The following is a 7768-nucleotide window of genomic DNA, read 5'->3' as shown; positions in this document are numbered from 1 at the left end:
GGCCAGGTGAAGGCCACAGGCACCCATGTCACCATCCCAAGCAGCCCCTGCAGCGCTTCCAGCCCCTCTCTGGCACCAAAGTCCCCTGTGTGCACAGGCAGGAGGGCAGGGCATCATCCAGCTCTGGGACACTGCGTGTCACAGCCCTGCCTGGGAGGAGCAGTTGCCATGCCACCATCCTTTCCCCAGCCCTTTACTCCAAACCGCCGGCTCAGCCAGCCACTCTGAAGTTTTTCATGACAGCTCAAAGGTGACATCACCCCACAGCTTACTGAGGCAGTCAACTCCTTAATCTTCTGTGCCATGTGGTTCTGTGCCGTCTTTATGATGCCAATCTCCTCATGGAGATCCAGGGAAAGAGACATGTCCACACCAATGTCCTAGCAGAGAGGGGTAGTGGGAGTCAGTCTCTGGGGAGGGCCTGTGGGGATTGACACAGTGGTGGGGCAGCACTCTCCATGCATCCAGCAGGCAGAGCCAAGGGTATGGGCTGCTGTCTCAGACCCAAAACTTGCTCCCAGCAGCAATTCACCTCATCCCGTGCCTCCTCGGCCTTCTTCCTCATCTCTGCCCTGGCGGCCTGTAAGAGAGGCAAGTCCTTGAGGAGTGTCTGTGAGGAAGACAACTTCACCACCACAGTGGTCTGCACAGACCTGGGCCTTCTGGTGGTTCATTAAGCACTTTGGTACAACACCCCAAAGAGCCCCACCCTGCCACGGGCAGCCCATGGCACAGCCAGGTGAGCAGGGAGAGGCCCAGTGCCACCTGCCCCAGCTGGGCTCAGTGCCAGAGCGCTGACGCCCATCCAGACAGCAAAGAGCCCCTGCCAGCGGCTCTGCCAGGGCAGTGAGGGCAGAGCCAAGCATGGCTGTGTGAGGAAGTGGGGAGGGGCTGTGTGGTGGGGGAGTGCCCAGGGGCTGGGAAGAGCCTTTACCTTGGACATGTGTTTCTTGTAATCTTCCATCTCCCTCTTAACTTCTTTCACTTCAGCAGCCACATCAGCAAGTGAGGGGCCACTCAGCTGGCCCGGCCACGGCTCCTCGCTGGTCAGGTACTGCACGTCCAGGTGCTCCAGCACGGCCTGCAGCAGTTTTCTCATGGCTGCAAAATGGACGGCCCCATTGTCGGGCATCCCAATGGCGAGATCCAGCAGCTGGGAGAGGCTGAGTGTGTCCAGGGATGTTGCCATGACTGCACACACTCTGTGCCTGATTAGTCACAAGCCTTCCTGCCCAGCTGGGTCCGTCAGGGATGATAAAAAGTACAATGAAAAGGATGAGCAAAAGTGATGATAGAAAGGATGAGTAGCCAGCAGGCTCCTTCCTCATCCCTTGTCCATCACAGGACTGGAGCTTGCTCTGCTCATGCCCCTCTTCATCACAACTCCTGTTGCCAGGCAGCACACCTCACCCCTGGCAGCCACTGGGTCACAGACTCATGAAGTCATGGAGTCATGGAATGGAATGGCTCTGGCTGGAAGGGACCTCAAAGATCCTCTCTTTCTAATCTCCTGCCATAGGCAGGAACACCTTCCACTAGACCAGGTTGCTCCCAGTCCCATCCAGCCTGGCCCTGGACACTTTCAGGAATGGGGCAGACACAATTCCTTTGGGCAACCTGTGCCAAGGCATCAGGACCCTTGCAGGAAGATTTTCTTCCCAAAACCCAGTCTAACCCTGCTGTCTCACAGTGTGAAGCCGTTCCGCCTTGTCCTGTCATTCCAGGCCCCTGTGCCAAGTCCCTCTCCAGCCCATTTGGAGCCCTTTAGTGACTAAAAGGTGCTTGAAAGTCTCACAGGACAGGAGAGCCTCACTATTTTTCTTTTAATCAGTTTAAGACTTGAGTTAGAGCTACGCCACTTCTCCATCTGCTGTGGCAGTGTCCTGTTCTGTGGCACCTCATGTTCTCAGTTTCTTCTTGCATTGTGGAGCAGGCACTAAGCCTGGCTTTGCTGTGCAGCGAACTGTCAGTGTGAGTCACCACGGGCAGGGCACTGACACAACCACAAAGCCCCAGATGAAGCCCACAGGGTACCTCAATGTCTGTTTCCTCACCAAGAGAGGGATCCCCAAGCAGCTCCTGGGCAGAGGCTGCAGCGGGGCCAGCAGCCCCACAGCGCTCAGGCCCTGTGAGACCTTCATGAAATCTCCCTCTAGTAGCTTCAGAGAGTGTTCTGAAGGAAAATGGTAGGAGGATCCCAGGACATCGCGTGTTAGGTGCATATGTACAGTACCCAGACAGCTCTGGGTAGGGCAGCACCGTGCACTGTCCCTCACCCTGGCTCTGCTCCAGGATGGAGAATGGTGGAGGTGTACCTTTCACCAAAATTCAGGAATAAAACTTAACAACAACGTAGTGTTCAGAAGCAGGCATTTCTTTATTGCGAAGCCCAACTACAGCTGTGGATGCACAGGGGAGAGCTCCACCAAAGTGCAGGCATGGTTCCAGATGGTATAAGTATTTATTACCTGCGGCAATTATTTCTTTATTACCCATAAGCATTTATTGTATGTTCTACTTTAGGTGTCCACAGAGCCCCTAATTACCTTGGGCCACCTTGATTTGTTACTGCGCTCTCAAGGTACCACTGACTGTTCCATTAACTGCCACTTTTGCAAAATCTGCTATTGCTTTCAGCAAGGTTTTATTGCTGCACACCATTGTGAGAAGCATCCCTGCAGTGTGTTTTCTCCCGTCAGAGCACAGACATTCCTCTGTGCTCGGCTCCGTCCCAGCCGCGGCACACGGCGCTGCTCTGCGGGAATGGGAACACGGGGAAGCGGTGCCCGCCGTGTGTCCCCCGTGTGTCCCCCCATGTCCCCCTGTGTTCCCCCGCCTAGGGAGCTGCTCTTGCCCGGGATGGCCGGGCCCAGTCTTGCTGGAGTCCAAATAGACAACATCCACAGCCTTTCCCACATCCACCAGGAGGGTCACCTGGTCATAAAAAGAGATTAGGTATGTGAAACACGATCTTCCCCTCCTAAACCCATGCTGTACAATCAGAAATATCCTCATGCAGAGGAAACAGGATCTACAACTTGGCTCTCAGCCCAATCATCCCAAGAACAAAACCAAGAGAATCACCTCAAGATTTACCAGTGTTGAAGTTTGAACCCCACATCCCCACAAACCTAACAGTGGGAGTCTGCTTTGAAGCAGATACATTAAAATCTACCCCATGAAAAAGGAAATTAACAGCAGCTCTGACCAGATGCAGTCCAAGTGCCTCTGCAAACCCATATCCAGAAAAGAAGTTCACACTCTGACATCCCTCACAGGGAATCCAGAGCTTCATGGATACTCACGTAGCTTGAGCTGGGACCCTCTTCACGATCATCTCTGCTAGTGGAGGTGTTGTGGCATCTACACCACTTGGCAAGGTCTCCAACATTTCCTGGGCTCACCTTAGTTTCTGCTCAGCAGGAGAGAGTTCTCAAGCATTGGGTTTGAATAGCCTAGGCTTTCATGTTGTTTTTGTCACCATGTGCTTTGTCAGACACCTGCATGGTGTCCATGGCTGCCAGCAATGGGTCGCTGTCTCAGTGCTCACTCACAGGAGAGGGATGAGAGTGAACATTTGCAAGCTGGATGGAAATAGCAACTTGTATTTATTAAATGTTTTGGCACATGCCAGCTCAGGTCTTACAGCATCTTCTGCCTTCCAGAGATACTGGGGTTTTGCACCAGTCTTCAGTCTCATGCTTATTTTTCACCTGCAAACACTTGCATGTGTTGCTTCCTTCATCAGGAACTCTTGTCCCTGTAAAACCAACAGCTGCTTTCTGTGTCTTTTGCTTTGTAGTTAATGATAATGTTTTGTAGTATCTTTCTCTCTGTCCCTCTCTGTTTTGGAGAGCTGAACAATCTAATACCTTGCAGTACATCAGTTGCGCATTCCTCTGCTCAAGAGTACAATATAGAAGAGAGGCAGAAGAATCTCCTCAGGACACACATACAAACACTATGTCCCAGACAGTCCCAGCCATGTTTGGGTGCTGTAACCTTGGGCTGGCTCAGTTCTTCCTGCTCAAATGTGAGGCTTGCACATTCCTTGCTGGGTTCTGCCCACACCTTTGGCTGGTGTGAGGTCAGTGTGGCTGGCTAGAGTGTGGCCTTCCACCTTACCTGGTTCCCTGGCGACCCAGGTGCCCAAGTTCCACCTTGGAACCCTGCCCCTGCCCAGGGAACTCAGACACTTGGGTGCTAGGTTTGGGGTCATGGGGTGGTGGCTTTTGGCCCTGATGCTGGTGTTAGTCCCCTGGCATACTAGAAACCCTGGCTTGTGGCTGTGGGTCTTGATGTCCTGCCTCCCTGAGATTAACCCCTGCCTGCTGTGCTTTGGGCCCCCTCTTCAGCGGGCACGGCTTTGCCATTACATGACTGGGGCCTTTGTCGACGAGCCCGGACATAAAAAATGCCTTCAGGCCCTTGTTGAGGCTGCTAAACCACTTGCCTCCGTCACTGTAGGTATGTCATGAGTCCCTAGGGACACCAAACCCAACAGGAATCCTGCCCAAGGACCTCTGTCCTGACTGGTCCCTCCTTTCCACCAGGGACATCCATCCCCAAGGGGATCCCCACCCTGAACAGCACCCCAGAGCCCTCTGGGGTTTCCCATTTCAACCAAGGCCCTCACACTGATATTAAGCAAGATCCCAGGAAGTTGGGGACTCTAGAGACCCATCCCAGACAAGCATCCTTGGGACTCATAATCATGCCAAGGTCTTCTCAGTCCTGATTTGGCCCCCAGGGACTTTTGGGAATCCCGAATCTGTCTGGAACCCTGAGAATCACCCAACCATAACCAAGGACACACTGGGGACCCCTTGGCCCTACCTAAGACCTTAGGAACCCACAGGGACACCTAACCTTTCCCAGTATCCCTTAAATCTTGTTCAGGACTTCAGGAACCCCCAGAAACCCCCAGACCTTACTGGACCTTCCCACCCCTGAAAGTCCAACCCTAGCCCTGTACTGATTCCTGTGTTCCTGTACTGGTACAGGGTCAGGACAGCGTGAGGAACTTCGGGAGATCGTCATGGATGCTATGTATTCTTTGGAGGAACAGAGGGGCAAGAGTGAGCAGACTGAGGGACATGACACGTGGGACATGACATGAGACATGGGGCAAGGGGGATGGGATGTGGAGGCATTGAAGGGGGATGGGATGGAGGTGAAGTACAGGATATGTGAAGGTCTGGGAGCTGTAAAGGGGTATTTGTGGAATCTTGAGGGTATATGGGTTTCAAGGTATACAGCTTCTTGGGGAGTTTGAGGGGATATTTGGGAATATATCTGACTTCAGGAGGGATATATAGAGCCGAAGTGAGTTATTTAAGGGATCTATGGGCTCTGGGAAAGGTTTATGGGGACCAGGGGGAGGGCGCATTGTCTTACCTGGACATTTGGGACACACCAGAGTCCCTGAACAAGTCTCTGCAGGAAGCTGTCAACACAATCTGGGCGAAGCTGAGCCAGCTGGGGAAAGGTATGGGTCCACCCTGGGAACCCCTATCCTAGAGAAACTCCCAGGGACCCCATCTGGGCTGGACAAGGGCTGAATCCTGACAGCTCATAACAAGGATGGGTGGTGGGTTCCCAGTGATGCAGAGTCTGACACTGCTTCCTCCCCACCAGTTCCAGCCTGCGTCCCACCCTGTGGTGAGTGTCCATCCTTGTCTTGCCCTCCCCTGTCTCCTAGCACATCTCCCACTTCCCTGGGACCACCAAATCTCTCTTTCCCAGGATTCCAGGAAGCTGCCCGTGTCTTCCAGTGTGCTACTTGCCGCTTTGTGGACTGTCAGTTTGCCCTGGACTGCCCAGGTATGATGGGGCCATGAGAGGCTGTTAAGGGTAAGGAAATCTTCCTCAACTTCCTCCCATTCTTAGGTTATTTTTGTGCTATTTTTTATGTTTGGTGGCACTTGAGTGACTTCAGTCACACTTCTTGTACTGATTGAGGTCAAATGGTCTAACTTTGCTTTTAAAGGTCTAAGCTAGAAAAATGCAGAATGTGTGCTCAGCAAAGGTGGTCTTACATTGGAGGCAGGTAGTTTTTGGGATGGAGGTGTGTTCAGTATTATAATGAGATTATAGTGAGCAAAGCTGATCCAGAAGACAGAATTTCACCACAAAAATCTCTGGGGACTCCCTGTGTTTCTCACCCACGGTCCCACACCGAGTGCACCTGCCCAAGTGTACATCTGCCCATCCCTGCAGCCAGCACAGGAGCACCATCATGTCTGTCAGGGCATGTGCAGATGGGAGCTCATGAGCCTGTCAATGCTCCCAGTGCAGGACCTCTGGACCTACACAGATGAAACTGTTGTGCTGCGCTGCAATGTGCCTTTTTACGTCCCCCCCGGCGTGCCCATCACCTGGATGTTTGCTCCAAATGTGAGTCACACGTGGTCCTGCAAGGGTGTGAGTGGGCATTCTGAGGGGCACTGTTGCAGGTGTAGTGACTGCTGCCACAGCAGCTGTCTGTGCTGGAGGCAGCAGCTGTGTAAGGACACAGAGGATGCTTGCTCATGGGAAGGGTGCACACGAGCAGCAGGCAGATGTGTGTTCGCTGATCCAGGTGTGCACGTGTAGCACCATAAAATCACAGGATGGTCTGGGTTGAAAAAGACCTTAAATCTCATGTCATTCCAATCCCCTGGAAGGTGTGGACACCTTCCACCAGACCAGGCTGGGGATGGGCCCAACCAACCTGGCCTTGGATGCTTCCAGGGATGGGGCAGCCACATCTTACCTGTGCAACCTGTGCCAGGGTGTCGCGGGCAGAGTGGAAACTTCAGACAAAGTTTATTAAAGAAGGCTGCTTCAGGGCCCAACCAACCTGGCCTTGGATGCTTCCAGGGATGGGGCAGCCACATCTTACCTGTGCAACCTGTGCCAGGGTGTCGCGGGCAGAGTGGAAACTTCAGACAAAGTTTATTAAAGAAGACCTGCTGCTGAGTCTGAGGAAGATTCCTTTGTGTATTTAAACTCTTTCAGAGGGATGGGTTCAGATGAAGGTAAATCCTTCCTTAGCCTCAGAATTTGGCCACAGTTTAAATCTTAGGAATTATTTTGGCCCACAAATCCTAATGATGGCAAATCAGATATATTTATAAAAAGGAATTATTTACTAAACAAATGAACAGGCAAAATAGATTAAATATCTTAACCAGAATTACTTATTACACAGTATAAAACTAAAAGAACTACTAGTAGATGACAGCATAACATAGAATAGTGCACTAAATCAAGATATCTATATTAAAGCTAGCAAAATAAATAGTATTGAATAGGAGCCAAATGTAACTTACTACCAAAATGACAATAATGTACACAGATTCCTTCACTCAACCCCTGGGAGATTAACTGGGAAATAGGTGTCCCTGTTCGTGGGAGAAACTCCACACATTTCCAGGAAAATCTTTCTACTTTGCAGAAGTTTGCTGTGGCTTTTATAGTTGTAAAGTGACTTGCTGTCAGTCAGAATTCCAGCTTATCTTCCACGTCTCACTTTGACAGTAAGGTGTTTACTGGCTGTTGGGAGATGCTAACCCAGTGGTGCAAATACAACTCATTACAAGACAGTAAGACAGAGTTACCTGACTGGCTAACAAACAACAGATAAGCTCTTGAGGGGATGAGATGCTCTGCTGCACAGGTGCTCACCACACTCACAGGGAAGAAGTGACTTTTGTGTACACCCTGGTTGTGCATCCCTGGGTGTTCATGTGGGATGGGAGGTGTGTGCACCTGCACCAGCCAGGAG

This window comes from Pyrgilauda ruficollis, unplaced genomic scaffold, assembly GCF_017590135.1.
Source record: "Pyrgilauda ruficollis isolate IOZ18807 unplaced genomic scaffold, ASM1759013v1 scaffold69, whole genome shotgun sequence".
Classification (NCBI taxonomy): domain Eukaryota; kingdom Metazoa; phylum Chordata; class Aves; order Passeriformes; family Passeridae; genus Pyrgilauda; species Pyrgilauda ruficollis.
This window is presented reverse-complemented; position numbering follows the sequence as displayed.